Source organism: Ambystoma mexicanum, chromosome 3p, assembly GCF_040938575.1.
Source record: "Ambystoma mexicanum isolate Mex_15411 chromosome 3p, UKY_AmexF1_1, whole genome shotgun sequence".
In the NCBI taxonomy this organism is placed as follows: Eukaryota; Metazoa; Chordata; class Amphibia; order Caudata; family Ambystomatidae; genus Ambystoma; species Ambystoma mexicanum.
Genome location: NC_090925.1, coordinates 147,489,596 through 147,508,750, shown reverse-complemented (window position 1 = coordinate 147,508,750; position 19,155 = coordinate 147,489,596). Strand labels below are relative to the sequence as shown.

The window sequence follows — 19,155 nt, the reverse complement described above, 5'->3', positions numbered from 1 at the left end:
AGCAATACATACCCGTGTTGCCTTTGCAGGTGACTTCGGATATCCCCAGCTCCCGTAGCAGATAACACCTACTCGGAACCCCCAAATGGCACAGGAAGTGGCATATGATGAGGCGCACATTAGGATCAGAATATGCGCACCTTAGGCCATCTGAAGGGACAGTTCAAATTTCGCCATCAGACAGGAGGCACACTAATATACAAGCAAGACAAGGAGGGAAAAATATCTGTATTGTGTGCCCTGCTGCACTACAGTTGTGCCAATAGACCTGTCCCCAGGCCCACAGATAAACATGGCACCCTCAGAGGAGGATAACGACACGTATGCCGAGGGCCACTTGCTGCTGTGTGGAATGAAATGATATGATGATATGATATAAGATAAGTAATTTATAACGTGCCTGTACACAAGTGTTTCTCGGTGCGACAAGACAAGGAAGGGAAGACAGAGGGAGGACAGGACAAACATTCTCACTAGGCCTTTTGTCATTCAGATCGTGGAAGTGCGACAATGCAAAGTGCAGGGGGGTAACGGAGGGGGGGGGTTGCCAAGGAGAGGGAAGGGAGGTGCAATCAGGTCAGCATTGCCCTGAGTAGTGCAGCCAGGGCAGCGTGGCTCTGGGTAAGGGCAGGAGTCAGGGGACTGTAGAGGTTACAGTTACAGCCCCTAAGTGCGCCTTATGCCCGGAGACAGAGCAGGGGAGTCTGACCATGGGGGAGCCTGGTACCCAGTGAGACTCTGAGGCTAGACAAGCAACCAGTCGGTGCAGCAGACAGGTAGGTCAGCAGGGGAGGGAGAGAGAGAAAGCAGAGGCGAAAAAGTAAGGTCTTGAGCTGCTTCTGCAACTTCAGGTGGTCTGGCTCAGGTTTGAGAGGGGTAGAGAGGCCATTCCAGAAGGAGGCACCTGCAGAGGAGAGAGGTCTACCCCCCACTCTCTGCCCAGAGAAGCCTATGACCCTCAGGGAGTTGGCGGTAGCTGAGTGAAGGGCTTGATTAGGAAGGTATTTTAGAAGAGAGAGTTGGATGTAGTGCAGACCTGGGTCCCGGCCACAGAAAGCCTTGTGGATGTTGCAGAGGGTCTTGAACTTGATCCTTGCCACAGTGTCAGACATCTTGAGCAACACAAACTGATTTATTTTAAGGACTCTATAGAGTCACCTAGTAAATCGTACACATACACTCAAAGATGACATAGCTCTCCTAATTTCATGTTAATATGTGACTTTATTTTATGACAATACTCTCCCTTTTCCCTCACTACTCCCTCATTCCCAACACCCTTGCCCTCCCTTATCCCCAATGTACATGGGTGTACTGGGGAACACTGTCAGGGGTGTGAGCAAGGTAGGAGTGTTGTACAAGTACCTGTCCCCCTATGCAGTGGCATCCAGATGTCCAATGTCAGCATCATCAGTTCCTGTACTGGTGTGCTGATGCTGCTGTTACTGAATCTGTGAAGCAGGAGGGGAGGGGGCACGAGGGACCTGCAGACTGGTTGGCAGTGCTACCCTATGGGTGGCTGCGTGCATGTCAAACAGGTCACCTGTCTCTACAGGGACCATCAGGCTGGTGGTACTGGTGGCAGGTGGCACTGCTGCATCCGGAGCAGTGTGGGTAGTGGTGGTGTTGATTGAGATAACTGCTGAGGAGGAGGCAGTCTGGCTGGCGGGTGGGTACAGCTGCCGTGCAGGTACTACTGGCAGCAGATGTGTCATTGGCAGGGTTCTTCTAGTGGGTGCCATGACTGAAGGCTGCAGGTGTGGTTACCAAGGTACTGGTGGTTTATGTGAGCACCTCACTGTTTTCAGTGGCCGGCTTTGCTGACCCTGATGTACTGGGCCCAGCTTCCTCTCCCTGGGTGGCCTATGGACCTGTTGGGGGATGAATATAATGTGGGCAATCATCATGGTGAATGGCATATAGCAGAGCAGGACACTCTTGCATTTTGGAAGATGCTGATCAAAGGCCAATGGGAGAGGGGTGGGTTCACGTGCAAGGGGATGTCTATTCGAACATTGGTACGTGTACCCTCTGATGTGCGCACTGCCTGCTGGTTGGAGTTTTCCGTCTCATGGTTTTTGCTGTCAGGTGCACAGTGTGGTTTGCTGAAAGGAGTCAGCATGGTAGTGTACTATCAGGAATAGCATATTTTTACGTGGCCCCACAGAGCACTTGTAAGTTTGGACCTGGCCAAGTAGAGATGTTGATTTGGCCTGCCATTTATGCTGATGCTCATTGGCAGATGTATTTCTAAAGTGACATTTCCGTGGATCATAGGAGTTCTTGGCACTGGTATTTGATGTGGGCTCAATGGTATTTGGGGTCTTATGGGATGCATGTGGGCTGAGGGGTTTTCAGTTGAGTGTATGGTCATAGCCTGCACTGACTGCTTCATCTCAAAGTTCAATGAGGTCACATTTCCATAGATGCAATGGTACATTTGTAGCTTCACAGTCATGTAGATGTGCTGTCTCTCCATGGGTTTCACATGCATCTTGTTGCCCCTGCATTAGTCCCGAGGCCTTTTGAGCATGCCCTTGGCCGCACCATCATAGCCCTTTGATTCTGCAGCATGGCACATGACTAGGCGAGGGAGTCTTGTAATGCAGTCACCTCACATAGGACATTCCTATGCACCAGATACAGATTGACTGCCTGCTCCAACCTCTGCTCCTCAAATTCCCTCAATGCCAGCCTCCTAGGGAATGCAGGTGAGTGGCTTGACTGTGCCACTTCCTGGGGCAGCTGTCTCCCACCGCTGGATGGAGATTAGACACAGTATCCCGGCCTTTAGGTCATTCCACTTCTTGCAGCTGTCACTGTTATCCCGGGATACAGTGCCAACAGTTACCACCTAGTCACGCATGTATGCCCAGATGCCATTTTTCCCCTGGACAGTTGTTTTCTGCTGCTGCACCCCAAACAGCACATCAGCATCGCTGATTACCTCTTCAGCATGGACATGGAGCTTGAAATGTGTTTTTCTGACTCGCATTTTGGGCACCTTCCCTTTGCCTGGTATGCTTGGCACCACTTGTAGGGTTGTGATTTTAAATGGATTGAGTTACCAAATAGGGCAGCCGATGAGCTTCCTGTTTGCCGGATGATGCTATTTCTGTTTGGTGCTAGTTTTTGATGGCGTAATTGCCAATCAGTAATTCCTTTAATTGTTCTGCTTTATTTTGGGTGTACACACATAAAAGCACAACAACAAACACATTTAAAACAATTACAAATATATGATAATCTTCGTTATAACTTTCCAGAATGTGGCGACACTGGTGTTATTGCCCCTCGTGATTGGACCATGACATCACACATATCATTTACAATTGCGTCTTTGTAGACATTTGCCAACATAATCGATTCAAATACTCAATTCAAATCAAATACGCAATAATTGTAAAATACAAAACAAAAAACAAATATTCCTAATAATAAATACATTTGGTCTAAAAGCAATAAGAAGTGTTTTGGATATCCTGTATTTATTTATTTTTTTATTTAAAATGTCATTGGTTTATATAATTAAACCTTACATTTATATTTCACCTGAAAAGTACAAATAGAAACAGAGAAAGAAGACAAGAAGGTCAATCACATTTAGCACCGTCAAACGAAAATGAATAAATCAGGTTAAATTATGGATACTATGTCGAGCCAAAAACGAATCACAGCAGTAATCATTCTTCTGTTATTTCCAGCTAATATTAGCGACCAACGCTCTTCCGGGTCCAGCATTCTTGTGGACTTTAAATAGAGTTGCGCAATTACGGTCCGATTCGTTGTAAGAGCAGAACATTCCATAAGCAGATGGTATATTGTTTCAATGGTGTCCTTTTCCATACAAAATCGACACAACTGGTTGCGAGAAAAGGATCAATTTCGAAGCCCATTGATTTCCTGTGTGGGTAAAATGTTCAGTCTTAACCGGAGAAATAAATCCCTGATCAGGCGATCTGGAAATAAGTTGAGGTATGGTGGAAGCTCATTGATAGTTCTGATATCATTGGTGCAGTTCAACGTAAGTTTGTACTGGTTTTTGATGGCTCGAGTCCTAATCCAATAAGTCTTGCTACTTGCAATCAATTTCGCTTTTTTCGGCCGATAAAGCAGGGTGTCCATTGAAATGTCATTGTCGATCCTTAGGGTTTGGACAAAGACTTTCCATTTATTCAGAGCTGCAGCATTAATGTTCGTTGAATTCGAGCGGACTATGTCCCACGCAGGGATGCAGTCAGTATTCAAGAGTTTTCTGAGCAGGTCGAGTTGCTTCCATTTTATTATTGAGCTCAAAGACTGCAGACCTAATTCAAATCTAATGCGTGCAGCTGGAACAGCATTAGGTAAAGAGAGTACTTTTGCCCAAAAAATGCTTTCGAGTTTGTTCCATATGTTGTCGTGTAGGTTGATCATGGTCTCTCCACCATATGTAAGGATGGGAGCAGCTTTCTGCTTATAGAAAAGGAGAGTGGGTTTTATTGAGTACTTTCCGAATTTTTTATGGATAATTAATCCTTGGTGTGCCAATGTTCTTGCTTTAGTGATTAGGTGAGTTGCCCATGGTTCTTCAGTTTTAGATTGGTTGATCCACATCCCTAAATACTTGAAGGATTTAACTTGGATGATTTTTTCCCTGTTAAAATGGAAGGTGGGTCGGATCGCTGAGGAACTTAATTCGGTAATAAGGGCCATCACTTTAGTTGTTTTGGTGTTGATTTCTAATTCATTGGTAATCATGTAGCTATCAATGTTATTCAGCGCAAGTTGTAATCCTCTAGGAGTCTTTGAGAACAACACAATGTCGTCTGCATATAACATTGTTGAAATCACTGTCAAATTACATTTTTGAGGATTTGTTAAGAGAGAGGCTACTGAGTCTTCAAGGTCTGAAGTAAAAAGATTATAAAGTGCGGCTGCTAAAGGACAGCCTTGTTTTAGCCCATGCCATATTTTTTAATGGGCTGAGATACAAGGCCAGCATTTGATAATCTGATCTGAATTTCTGTGTTTGAATACAAAAGTTTTATTGGTTCTATAATGTTTTGTGGACATCCCCATTTCGTTAGTTTGGTCCATAGCAAGTTTCTGTTCATTTTATCAAAAGCTAAATAAAGATCAATGAATGCAGTGTACATCTGGGTTTTAGCTCTATATGATTCATGTTTTATCAAGTTCAGGATAAACAAGTTGGTTGTCGTACAAAGGTACTTAGTGAAGCCTGTCTGTCTTGTTGCATGTCTTTGTGCTCCAGCTGCCCATTTATTGAGTAGTAATTAATTTGCAAAGAGTTTGCCCAGAGGGTCCAGAAGGGCAATGGGTCTATAATTTGTGGGATCGTCAGATGGGCCTTGTTTGTAGATTGGTATTAGGACAGCTCTTTGCCAGGATCGAGGTATGCTTTTTGTTTTATTTATTAGGGCCAGGATTTGTAAAAATAGTGTGGGCCATATCTCCGGATCTTTTTTGATGGTACAATTTGTCAGGCCGTCTGGCCCTGGAGCTCTTGATACATTTAGCTTATTGATAACTTCGGTGATGCCAACAAAAGACCAGTCGAGTGACCATTTTGAATCACAGGAAACTAGGTCTTGTCCGTTTCCATTAGGGCTTTGTTGGTATAGATATTCAAAGTGTAATTTCCAATTCTCTTCAGAGACTTCAGAAATCAAATTACCTTCTTGTTGTTTCGGATAGTTTAAAAGTTTCCATAAGTCCTGCGTATTTCCCGGTCCTAGTGCCCAAAGCATGGTCTCTGCATCGTGTTGTTCTAGAATCAGCTTGGTATTTTTAGTCCAGTTTTTAAATTTTTGTTTGGCTTTTTTGATTTGAAACTTCTGATTTATATAAAGACCTTTTTTGATTTGTTTTATCAGTTGCTTAAGTTCTTTCTTTCTTTTTTGCGGCTATTATAGGGTAGTAAGCATGCTTGTGGTCGGTTGTCGGCATCAATTTCCTGTTATTAGTGTTCTGTTGTAGATTGTGCAATATCCATTCGTAATTCAGTTTCTTCATATCTTCCATTTTAGTTGAGCGGAAGATATCCGGTAGTTGTTTAGTTTGCATTTTCTTTAGCTCCAGACGAGTATTGGTATTATTTGTTTCCAACTCTGGCAGGTCTAGGTAGGTCGCAGTGTGTTTTGTTGTCAGCCATGCTCTTACTAGGATGTAATGATCACTGTCTTCGACAAAGATGTTTTCAGCGCATTGTATGGGTGACTGCATCAAGCCAGATCGATATATATAGTCGATAATCCCCCGGCCCTGGTCACGTGACCATGTGATGATTGGAAGATTAGTTTGTTGGTCAGTCGCATCGAGACGCGTCATGTTTCTATGGAGCATCTCTTTAGCCCATCTTCGTGCACGATATTCAAGGTTTGTGTTCATCAAGCTCCAGGCCTGTTTTAGAGAAGAGATGTATGTTCAAGTCCCCGCAAATTATGAATTCAATGCCAGGATAGTTAAGCGATGCATCGTCCATTGCACTAAAAAAGATATCTATAAATATTTATGCAATTGTTTGAGGATTTCAATTTGCATTGAGCACGCCTAAATATTGGTTGGGGTTGGTTAGGCGATCAGGAGCATTAGTAGTTTTCGAATCCGGTTCAGACAGTAGGATTATTATCTGAATCCAAGGGTTGATGATTTCGTGATTAACTTCTTTTAACTGTGAATCCATCCTAATTAAGATCAATAGACCTGATGAGTTTTGTCCTTTTTGATTAAGAATTGCTGGGTTCATGGATATATTGAATCCGTCGCATGCCGGTTTTTGGAGAAGCCATGTGTCTTAGAGAAATATCACATCTGCTGTTGTAAATTCCGGCCTATTTTGTCCAAAAAGGTGACGATGTCCTCTCGTGTTCCATGAACAAACGGTTAGCAGGGTGGGTAGGACGCCACTTGGTTGCTAATGCTGGTGGTAATAGGTTGGCTCTGAGTGTCTAAAGGAGTCATTCATTATTCTCCTAATCGGATGACGGTCTGCTGGATGATCTAGAGGATCTTGCCTCTGCTCCCCAGTAGCAGGAGAGAAGGTATAAGTGCTCTGTGTGAATGTAATATTCAGGGAAAGGGGAGTATTTGATATTGCGATTTGAGAATACATGGATAAGTCACTAATAGTGTAATGAAGGTCATGTTGCGCAACTTGGTTGGATTCAATTGTGCTTAGATAAAATCCCAGAGCTTGAAAAGCATCCATTTGGGTTGTGATCATTAGTAAATTCTTGTTGCTGCAGCAGGGTATCCATATTAAGTCTAATTTATCTGGGTTGATAAATCCAACCAAATCAATATCTTTTATTGTTATTGCCGTTAGATCGGGGATGGCATGTAAAAGCCGGAGCACGTTTGTTCGATTAAGGATCAGCGTTTTGTCATCTCCGTTAACTCTTTCCAGCATTAGTATGTTACGAATAGAGGACATTCTTGGGTCTATAAATCCAGGTAATTTCAGAGAGGCCAGTTCTCATTGCGGTAGCATCATGTCATTTAGAGAAGTATCCGATATTACTGAACCATCTAGATTTATTCTGGCATTTGAATATTCGGGGGGCCCTGCATCTTCAATGGATGTCTTCTTAGAGGAAGTTGACAAATACATTTCAGGACATGTTTCTTCATAACAGTCTATAGTTATTTGTGAAGATTCATTCAATTGACTTTCCTCATGGGTACTTATATTATGTTCTTGATTTGAATATGTCGAAAGATTTATCAAAAGGTCCACAGTTGCTGCATCTGTGTCTTGTTCCTGGATATTCAAGTTGCTGCTTGGGCTAACTTTGGGTAATTCCTTCTTGGTGGCCAGTTTAGTGAGTGATATAGACTGAATGGCCAAGGGGAGAGTTAGATTTCTGAGGAAAGCTCTCAAACCCTTTTGTTGTTTTTTCCTTTGTTGTCTTTGATTGGGTAATTTAGATGGAAGTCGATTAGGGTCAAATATACTCAACATATCTTTTTTCGTTAGAGGATGTTGTTTGTTGTCTATCGGTTTCAAAGAGTCCATAGTTGTTAGCACCTTGTCATTCAAAGGTAGATTTGAGGTAGCAAATTCTCCCTGAAGCACGGTAGGTTCCGTAGTAAGATCAATAAGAAGCACTTTGTCATCACCAGATTTGATTGCTGCTGGAGGATTCGGGTTGTCATGCTTACTTACAGTCAATGATGTAGGTATTGTAGGAGGCGGGTGTCCAGGATTCTGGACATCCGGATTTAGCTAAAGTTTGTGATGACACTGGGGTCCCATAGATTTAGACATATTTACATGCATAAGGCCAATCAGAGCATCTGTAAGATGTGTTTTTTCCGCCCTGTCCTTGCGAGCTATATCTGCTAGACATTGTTGCCAGATTAGACTTGCTTCGGCTTCTGCATGAAGTCTAGTTTCGAGATTGAGCATCAATGCTTCATTGATTTTTTGTTTCGAAAAATAGAAGTAAGGATTGTGACTTAGTCTTCGGCTACTTCTGCTTGGAATTCTTGAAGCTTCATATAAGGAATTAATGCTTGTGTGCATACTGCGATAAGCATATTCTGTAGATCCACCATTGTCGTGGCAACCTGTGAATTGGTTCGCACTAAATTAACCGGATGATTCCCATTTTGTGTAATAAGTTGGTTAGATGTAGGTGCTGGACCAGTATCAGAACCATGAGAAAGCTGTGTACTTGTTGAGGGGTAACCTTGATGTTTAGTTAAATTGCGGGGCAGCGAGTCATGAAGCTTTGATCTATGTTCTGTCTGAGTTCTTAATGCTTTCTTTTTCGACACTTCCATTAGAGCTTCGATTTCTGTCAGATCCAACGAGAGTCTCTGCAGACGTTGATTTGAGACCAATTGTGAGAGTTCCTGCTGGACTTCCGAATTGGAACATTGTTCGTGAAGAGATTTCCATTTTAATTTTTCAGCCTTCGCTCGCTCTTTCTGTGCTGCTCCTTGTTCTACCCCATCTGCTGCTAGATGAACTGATGGGGTATGGATTGCCATGTTCGGGGAAGCACAATCGGGACTTACCTGATGGGTCTCATCTAAGAGAGGGATAGGGGTCGTCGGTGGAGTGGACTTTGTTGAGAGATTAGTTTTCTTATCTTGGAAGTTAGTTGTGTTCACTAAATTCTGTATTTGCGTCCGATGCCTAGTTTGTGGACCCGCAGATGGAATGTGTTGCATCATTTTGGTGTTAAGTTACACTGTTAAATATGGGTGCCACGCTCTAGACACTACTGTTAGAGAATGAGGTATCGCACTTGGATTGTTGCAAGAATTGTACAGAGCCGAGTGGGTCAAAGGACTGCCCGCAGGCCCCACTCTGTTAAATTACTGGGTTTCAAAGGAGTGCTTGATGGACACTTTCTTTATGTAGGCTTCGTCGTTCAACAGAGACTGGATAAGTGCATAGGTCAAAGGCCTGGCCCGCAGTCCCCATGCAATTGTATGTTGTTATGCTTGTGCAAAAGGATGCACAAAATCAAAAGGGTTGAACAGCAGGAGAAAAATGTTCCAAATATTCACTATGTTTTAAGGACTGCTTTCTTATGATGAAAGGTAAAGCGGAGTGCTGTTTCAATCCAAGTAAAATGTACTACAGCAATAGAGCAGTCAAAGTGTGCCCCCCAGACAGGGTCGTTAATACCGCTTTCATGCAAAGGTGATCGAATCGAAGGGCTAACTGAGACCGGGAAAAAGCACTGCGGGGGACAAGTAATCTGATTATGTGCTCTGCACAGTGTTGCCTGTACCGTTGCATGCAATAAAGAAAGAACAAAATATTGAATGGGGGCAGCCTATGCCGCTCGCATGAGTTGAAGGACAAGGAGAGGGGGGAGGGTCTGGGCGGCATTTAGATGCAGCAGAGTTATTGTAGTGGGCAATCAGCGTTTCAAAGGCAATGGCTTACCTCGGAATTCCGCCGTCAGGCTCTCTCAATCGGAGCTTGTGTGTGAAAAGGATGTCGAGTGGCTCAGGGCTGGGAGACAACGCCACTGGGACACCTACAAACACCACTTGCCCTCCGCTTTCGCTACAGGAAGCGTAGATAACAGTTCCTCCTGGTGATGTAGACCCGCCTCTAGGCAGTTAAAGGTACAGTATCCGGATTCAGGTAAAGGGGGATTCCAGCACCGGCAAACACCACTTGCCCTCAACTTTCGCTTCGCTTTCGCTACAGAAAGCGTAGATAACAGTTCCTCCTGGTGATGCAGACCCGCCTGCAGGCAGTTAAAGGTACAGTATCCAGATTCAGGTAAAGGGGGATTCCAGCACCGGCAAACACCACTTGCCATCCACTTTCGCTTCGCTTTTGCTACAGGAAGCGTAGATAACAGTTCCTCCTGGTGATGTAGACCTGCCTCCAGGTAGTTAAAGGTACAGTATCCGGATTCAGGTAAAGGGGGATTCCAGCACCGGCAAACACCACTTGCCCTCCACTTTCGCTTTGCTTTCGCTAGATGAAGGGTAGATAACAGTTCCTCCTGGTGATGTAGACCCGCCTCCAGGCAGTTAAATGTACAGTATCTGGATTCAGGTAAAGGGGGATTCCAGCACCGGCAAACACCACTTGCCCTCCACTTTTGCTTCGCTTTCGCTACAGGAAGCATAGATAACGGTTCCTCCTGGTGATGTAGACCCGCGTACAGGCAGTTAAAAGTACAGTATCCGGATTCAGGTAAAGGGGGATTCCAGCACTGGAAAACACCACTTCCCCTCCACTTTCACTTCGCTCTTGCTACAGGAAGCGTAGATAACAGTTCCTCCTGGTGATGTAGACCCGCCTCCAGGCAGTTAAAGGTACAGTATCCGGATTCAGGTAAAGGGGGATTCCAGCACCAGCAAACACCACTTGCCCTCCACTTTCGCTTCGCTTTCGCTACAGGAAGCGTAGATAACAGTTCCTCCTGGTGATGTAGACCCGCCTCCAGGCAGTTAAAGGTACAGTATCCGGATTCAGGTAAAGGGGGATTCCAGCACCGGCAAACACCACTTGCCCTCCACTTTCGCTTTGCTTTCGCTACAGGAAGCGTAGATAACAGTTCCTCCTGGTGATGTAGACCTGCCTCCAGGCAGTTAAAGGTACAGTATCCGGAATCAGGTAAAGGGGAATTCCAACACCGGCAAACACCACTTGCCCTCCAATTTTAATTCGCTTTCGCGACAGGAAGCGTAGATAACAGTTCCTCCTGGTGATGTAGACCCGCCTCCAGGCAGTTAAAGGTACAGTATCCGGATACAGGTAAAGGGGGATTCCAGCACCGGCAAACACCACTTGCCCTAAACTTTCGCTTCGCTTTCGCTACAGGAAGCATAGATAACAGTTTCTCCTGGTGATGTAGACCCGCCTCCAGGCAGTTAAAGGTACAGTATCCGAAATCAGGTAAAGGGGGATTCCAGCACCGGCAAACACCACTTGCCCTCCACTTTCGCTTCGCTTTCGCTACATGAAGGGTAGATAACAGTTCCTCCTGGTGATGTAGACCCACCTCCAGGCAGTTAAAGGTACAGTATCTGGATTCAGGTAAAGGGGGATTCCAGCACCGGCAAACACCACTTGCCCTCCACTTTTGCTTCGCTTTCGCTACAGGAAGCATAGATAACGGTTCCTCCTGGTGATGTAGACCCGCCTACAGGCAGTTAAAAGTACAGTATCCGGATACAGGTAAAGGGGGATTCCAGCACCGGCAAACACCACTTGCCCTCCACTTTCGCTTCGCTTTCGCTACAGGAAGGGTAGCTAACAGTTCCTCCTGGTGATGTAGACCTGCCTCCAGGTAGTTAAAGGTACAGTATCCGGATTCAGGTAAAGGGGGATTCCAGCACCGGCAAACACCACTTGCCCTAAACGTTCACTTCGCTTTCGCTACAGGAAGCATAGATAATAGTTCCTCCTGGTGATGTAGACCCACCTCCAGGCAGTTAAAGGTACAGTATCTGGATTCAGGTAAAGCGGAATTCCAGCACCGGCAAACACCACTTGCCCTCCACTTTTGCTTCGCTTTCGCTACAGGAAGCATAGATAACGGTTCCTCCTGGTGATGTAGACCCGCCTACAGGCAGTTAAAAGTACAGTATCCGGATACAGGTAAAGGGGGATTCCAGCACCGGCAAACACCACTTGCCCTCCACTTTTGCTTCGCTTTCGCTACAGGAAGAGTAGCTAACAGTTCCTCCTGGTGATGTAGACCTGCCTCCAGGTAGTTAAAGGTACAGTATCCGGATTCAGGTAAAGGGGGATTCCAGCACCGACAAACACCACTTGCCCTAAACTTTCGCTTCGCTTTCGCTACAGGAAGCGTAGATAACAGTTCCTCCTGGTGATGTAGACCCGCCTCCAGGCAGTTAAAGGTACAGTATCCGAAATCAGGTAAAGTGGGATTCCAGCACCGGCTAACACCACTTGCCCTCCACTTTCGCTTCGCTTTCGCTACAGGAAGCGTAGATAACAGTTCCTCCTGGTGATGTAGACCCGCCTACAGGCAGTTAAAAATACAGTATCCGGATTCAGGTAAAAGGGGATTCCAGAACTGGAAAACACCACTTGCCCTCCACTTTCACTTCGCACTTGCTACAGGAAGCGTAGATAACAGTTCCTCCTGGTGATGTAGACCCACCTCCAGGCAGTTAAAGGTACAGTATCCGGATTCAGGTAAAGGGGGATTCCAGCACCGGCAAACACCACTTGCCCTCCACTTTCGCTTCGCTTTTGCTACAGGAAGCGTAGATAACAGTTCCTCCTGGTGATGTAGACCTGCCTCCAGGTAGTTAAAGGTACAGTATCCGGATTCAGGTAAAGGGGGATTCCAGCACCGGGAAACACCACTTGCCCTAAACTTTCGCTTCGCTTTCGCTACAGGAAGCGTAGATAACAGTTCCTCCTGGTGATGTAGACCTGCCTCCAGGCAGTTAAAGGTACAGTATCCGAAATCAGGTAAAGGGCGATTCCAGCACCGGCAAACACCACTTGCCCTCCACTTTCGCTTCGCTTTCGCTACATGAAGGGTAGATAACAGTTCCTCCTGGTGATGTAGACCCGCCTCCAGGCAGTTAAAGGTACAGTATCTGGATTCAGGTAAAGGGGGATTCCAGCACCGGCAAACACCACTTGCCCTCCACTTTTGCTTCGCTTTCGCTACAGGAAGCATAGATAACGGTTCCTCCTGGTGATGTAGACCCGCCTACAGGCAGTTAAAAGTACAGTATCCGGATTCAGGTAAAGGGGGATTCCAGCACTGGAAAACACCACTTGCCCTCCACTTTCACTTCACTCTTGCTACAGGAAGCGTAGATAACAGTTCCTCCTGGTGATGTAGACCCGCCTCCAGGCAGTTAAAGGTACAGTATCCGGATTCAGGTAAAGGGGGATTCCAGCACCGGCAAACACAACTTGCCCTCCACTTTCGCTTCGCTTTCGCTACAGGAAGCGTAGATAACAGTTCCTCCTGGTGATGTAGACCCGCCTCCAGGCAGTTAAAGGTACAGTATCCGGATTCAGGTAAAGGGGGATTCCAGCACCGGCAAACACCACTTGCCCTCCACTTTCGCTTTGCTTTCGCTACAGGAAGCGTAGATAACAGTTCCTCCTGGTGATGTAGACCTGCCTCCAGGCAGTTAAAGGTACAGTATCCGGAATCAGGTAAAGGGGGATTCCAACACCGGCAAACACCACTTGCCCTCCAATTTTGCTTCGCTTTCGCGACAGGAAGCGTAGATAACAGTTCCTCCTGGTGATGTAGACCCGCCTCCAGGCAGTTAAAGGTACAGTATCCGGATACAGGTAAAGGGGGATTCCAGCACCGGCAAACACCACTTGCCCTAAACTTTCGCTTCGCTTTCGCTACAGGAAGCATAGATAACAGTTTCTCCTGGTGATGTAGACCCGCCTCCAGGCAGTTAAAGGTACAGTATCCGAAATCAGGTAAAGGGGGATTCCAGCACCGGCAAACACCACTTGCCCTCCACTTTCGCTTCGCTTTCGCTACATGAAGGGTAGATAACAGTTCCTCCTGGTGATGTAGACCCACCTCCAGGCAGTTAAAGGTACAGTATCTGGATTCAGGTAAAGGGGGATTCCAGCACCGGCAAACACCACTTGCCCTCCACTTTTGCTTTGCTTTCGCTACAGGAAGCATAGATAACGGTTCCTCCTGGTGATATAGACCCGCCTACAGGCAGTTAAAAGTACAGTATCCGGATACAGGTAAAGGGGGATTCCAGCACCGGCAAACACCACTTGCCCTAAACTTTCGCTTCGCTTTCGCTACAGGAAGCATAGATAACAGTTCCTCCTGGTGATGTAGACCCACCTCCAGGCAGTTAAAGGTACAGTATCTGGATTCAGGTAAAGGGGGATTCCAGCACCGGCAAACACCACTTGCCCTCCACTTTTGCTTCGCTTTCGCTACAGGAAGCATAGATAACGGTTCCTCCTGGTGATGTAGACCCGCCTACAGGCAGTTAAAAGTACAGTATCCGGATACAGGTAAAGGGGGATTCCAGCACCGGCAAACACCACTTGCCCTCCACTTTCGCTTCGCTTTCGCTACAGGAAGGGTAGCTAACAGTTCCTCCTGGTGATGTAGACCTGCCTCCAGGTAGTTAAAGGTACAGTATCCGGATTCAGGTAAAGGGGGATTCCAGCACCGGCAAACACCACTTGCCCTAAACTTTCGCTTCGCTTTCGCTACAGGAAGCGTAGATAACAGTTCCTCCTGGTGATGTAGACCCGCCTCCAGGCAGTTAAAGGTACAGTATCCGAAATCAGGTAAAGGGGGAATCCAGCACCGGCAAACACCACTTGCCCTCCACTTTCGCTTCGCTTTCGCTACATGAAGGGTAGATAACAGTTCCTCCTGGTGATGTAGACCCACCTCCAGGCAGTTAAAGGTACAGTATCTGGATTCAGGTAAAGGGGGATTCCAGCACCGGCAAACACCACTTGCCCTCCACTTTTGCTTCGCTTTCGCTACAGGAAGCATAGATAACGGTTCCTCCTGGTGATGTAGACCCGCCTACAGGCAGTTAAAAATACAGTATCCGGATTCAGGTAAAAGGGGATTCCAGCACTGGAAAACACCACTTGCCCTCCACTTTCACTTCGCACTTGCTACAGGAAGCGTAGATAACAGTTCCTCCTGGTGATGTAGACCCACCTCCAGGCAGTTAAAGGTACAGTATCCGGATTCAGGTAAAGGGGGATTCCAGCACCGGCAAACACCACTTGCCCTCCACTTTCGCTTCGCTTTCGCTACAGGAAGCGTAGATAACAGTTCCTACTGGTGATGTAGACCTGCCTCCAGGCAGTTAAAGGTACAGTATCCGGATTCAGGTAAAGGGGGATTCCAGCACCGGCAAACACCACTTGCCCTCCACTTTCGCTTTGCTTTCGCTACAGGAAGCGTAGATAACAGTTCCTCCTGGTGATGTAGACCCGCCTCCAGGCAGTTAAAGGTACAGTATCCAGATTCAGGTAAAGAGGGATTCCAGCACCGGCAAACACCACTTGCCTCCACTTTCGCTTCGCTTTCGCGACAGGAAGCGTAGATAACAGTTCCTCCTGGCGACGTAGACCCGCCTCCAGGCAGTTAAAGGTACAGTATCCGGATACAGGTAAAGGGGGATTCCAGCACCGGCAAACACCACTTGCCCTCCACTTTCGTTTCGCTTTCGCTACAGGAAGGGTAGCTAACAGTTCCTCCTGGTGATGTAGACCCGCCTCCAGGCAGTTAAAAGTACAGTATACGGATTCAGGTAAAGGGGGATTCCAGCACCGGCAAACACCACTTGCCCTCCAATTTCGCTTCGCTTTCGCTATAGGAAGGGTAGCTAACAGTTCCTCCTGGTGATGTAGACCCACCTCCAGGCAGTTAAAGGTACAGTATCCGGATTCAGGGAAAGGGGGATTGCAGCACTGGAAAACACCACTTGCCCTCCACTTTCGCTTCGCTTTCGCTACAGGAAGCATAGATAACAGTTCCTCCTGGTGATGTAGACCCGCCACCAGGCAGTTAAAGGTACAGTATCCCGATTCAGGTAAAGGGGGATTCCAGCACCGGCAAACACCACTTTCCCTCCACTTTCGCTTCGCTTTTGCTACAGGAAGCGTAGATAACAGTTCCTTCTGGTGATGTAGACCCGCCCCCAGGCAGTTAAAAGTACAGTATCCGGATTCAGGTAAAGGGGGATTCCAGCACCGGCAAACACCACTTGCCCTCCACTTTCACTTCGCTTTCGCTACAGGAAGTGTAGATAACAGTTCCTCCTGGTGATGTAGTCCCGCCTTCAGGCAGTTAAAGGTACAGTATCCAGATTCAGGTAAAGGGGGATTCCAGCACCGGCAAACACCAATTGCCCTCCACTTTCGCTTCGCTTTCGGTACAGGAAGCGTAGATAACAGTTCCTCCTGGTGATGTAGACCTGCCTCCAGGCAGTTAAAGGTACAGTATCTGCATTCAGGTAAAGGGGGATTCCAGCACCGGCAAACACCACTTGCCCTCCACTTTCACTTCGCTTTTGCCACAGGAAGCTTAGATAACAGTTCCTCCTGGTGATGTAGACCCGCCTCCAGGCAGTTAAAGGTACAGTATCCGGATTCAGGTAAAGGGGGATTCCAGCACCGGCAAACACCACTTGCCCTCCACTTTCGCTTCGCTTTCGCTACAGGAAGCGTAGAAAACAGTTCCTCCTGGTGATGTAGACCCGCCTCCAGGCAGTTAAAGGTACAGTATCCAGATTCAGGTAAAGGGGGATTCTAGCACTGGCAAACACCACTTGCCCTCCACTTTCGCTTCGCTCTCGCTACAGGAAGCGTAGATAACAGTTCCTCCTGGTGATGTAGACCCGCCTCCAGGCAGTTAAAGGTACAGTATCCGAATTCAGGTAACGGGGGATTGCAGCACCGGCAAACACCACTTGCCCTCCACTTTCGCTTTGCTTTCGCTACAGGAAGTGTAGATAACAGTTCCTCCTGGTGATGTAGACCCACCTCTAGGCAGTTAAAGGTACAGTATCCGGATTCAGGTAAAGGGGGATTCCAGCACCGGCAAACACCACTTGCCCTCCACTTTCGCTTCGCGTTCGCTACAGGAAGTGTAGATAACTGTTCCTCCTGGTGATGTAGACCCACCTCTAGGCAGTTAAAGGTACAGTATCCGGATTCAGGTAAAGGGGGATTCCAGCACCGGCAAACACCACTTGCCCTCCACTTTCACTTCGCTTTCGCTACAGGAAGTGTAGATAACAGTTCCTCCTGGTGATGTAGTCCCGCCTTCAGGCAGTTAAAGGTACAGTATCCGGATTCAGGTAAAGGGGGATTCCAGCACCGGCAAACACCAATTGCCCTCCACTTTCGCTTCGCTTTCGGTACAGGAAGCGTAGATAACAGTTTCTCCTGGTGATGTAGACCTGCCTCCAGGCAGTTAAAGGTACAGTATCTGGATTCAGGTAAAGGGGGATTCCAGCACCGGCAAACACCACTTGCCCTCCACTTTCACTTCGCTTTTGCCACAGGAAGCTTAGATAACAGTTCCTCCAGGTGATGTAGACCCGCCTCCAGGCAGTTAAAGGTACAGCATCCGAATTCAGGTAACGGGGGATTGCAGCACCGGCAAACACCACTTGCCCTCCACTTTCGCTTCGCTTTCGCTACAGGAAGCGTAGATAACAGTTCCTCCTGGTGATGTAGACCCGCCTCCAGGCAGTTAAAGGTACAGTATCCAGATTCAGGTAAAGGGGGATTCTAGCACTGGCAAACACCACTTGCCCTCCACTTTCGCTTCGCTTTCGCTACAGGAAGCGTAGATAACAGTTCCTCCTGGTGATGTAGACCCGCCTCCAGGCAGTTAAAGGTACAGTATCCGAATTCAGGTAACGGGGGATTGCAGCACCGGCAAACACCACTTGCCCTCCACTTTCGCTTTGCTTTTGCTACAGGAAGCGTAGATAACAGTTCCTCCTGGTGATGTAGACCCACCTCTAGGCAGTTAAAGGTACAGTATCTGGATTCAGGTAAAGGGGGATTCCAGCACCGGCAAACACCACTTGCCCTCCACTTTCTATTTAAATTAAAATGATCAAACACATGTATAGATAAACCTGCAAAATTCCTGGGGCCATGTTCATGACGGATGCTCTCATGTTCCAGGCCCTGAACACATAGGTTGCCACTGCAAATAATACAGAGTCCATCCTCGTGCCTTTGCAGAATTTCATAGCATCATGGATTGATGTAATACTGCGGGTGCGAAAACAATGTCTTAAGTATACTCTTCTTTACTTCTTGTATAACGGGCATGCTAATATAAAATGTGCTTCTGATTTCACCCTATCTTTACAATGTGGACACTTTTCAGACTTAGAACTGCCCCAGTGTTGCAGTCTGTGCTAGTGGGAGGATCCCAAATCTCAGTTTTGTATATAAGAGGTGCTTTGCTCTGGGTCTCGTATAATCTAGGTATATTTTATATCCTGGGGATGCTTTAACTTGCCAATATGCAAATAACAACCTAGATGAAGGAATCTTCATTTGCATCACCATATTGCACAGATTCTGGTATTTGTTCTTGAGATCCCACTTTGTCGGATCATTAATACAAGTTGGATTTAGTCAAACCTGACCAGATCAGGCTGATCTTAATTAACAGTTTCTCAATCCTTTTAACTTTGCAAGCTTCATGGTTGTTGGGTTGAGAAGTGGTATGTGTATCAGGGCAGTCGCCGTCTCTTTTAAGAATGACGGATCACTCGCATGGCATGCTCAGCTCACCATCTGAATCTGTAACAACTGTTACCAAACCTGACCGGATCAGGCTGTGAGCTGATGAGCTAAACCAACCCAAAGGGGGAAACCTGGCTGAGAATGTTGATAGCACTAAATCTAAACGAGAAGAGGCTCAGCTAGAGATCCAGGCTGAGATTCATAACAAACCTGTAACTGAACAAGCCTTGCTGACCACCAAGCAATCAGACTATGAGACCAAAAACTACAACTTTCTAGCAAAGTTGCAAGCTGGTAATACTTCATGTTCTTTAACACATGTTGACCCTGAGGATCTATTAAACCGTGGGGACAAATATTTTGTAGCTGATGTTTCAATACTTGCACCTGTCGTGCTGGCAGAGTTGGGCAAACGTGTGAGGCTATCTTTGGGACCACCA

General features: G+C 46.6%; 1 long non-coding RNA gene across 1 annotated transcript in view; it reads right to left on the bottom strand.

The window, feature by feature from the left end:
• Positions 1-19,155, bottom strand: part of LOC138580174 (uncharacterized) — a 77,794-nt gene that overhangs the window by 51,364 nt on the left and 7,275 nt on the right. The gene's annotated exons all lie outside the window — the stretch shown is intronic.